Source organism: Lucilia cuprina, chromosome 2, assembly GCF_022045245.1.
Source record: "Lucilia cuprina isolate Lc7/37 chromosome 2, ASM2204524v1, whole genome shotgun sequence".
Classification (NCBI taxonomy): domain Eukaryota; kingdom Metazoa; phylum Arthropoda; class Insecta; order Diptera; family Calliphoridae; genus Lucilia; species Lucilia cuprina.
In genome coordinates, this window is record NC_060950.1 from 8689045 (window position 1) to 8689400 (window position 356).

The following is a 356-nucleotide window of genomic DNA, read 5'->3' on the forward strand; positions in this document are numbered from 1 at the left end:
AGTTCTGTTCTAGTTCTGTTCTAGTTCTGTTCTAGTTCTGTTCTAGTTCTGTTCTAGTTCTGTTCTAGTTCTGTTCTAGTTCTGTTCTAGTTCTGTTCTAGTTGTGTTCTAGTTTAGTTCTAGTTCAGTTCTAGTTTAGTTCTAGTTCAGTTCTAGTTCTGCTCTAGTTCTAGTTTTGTTCTAGTTCTGTTCTAGTTTTGTACAGGTTTGTTCTAGTTTTGTACAGGTTTGTTCTAGTTTTGTACAGGTTTGTTCTAGTTCTGTTCTAGTTCAGTTCTAGTTCAGTTCTAGTTCAGTTCTAGTTCAGTTCTAGTTCTGTTCTAGTTCTGTTCTAGTTCTGTTCTAGTTCTGTTCTA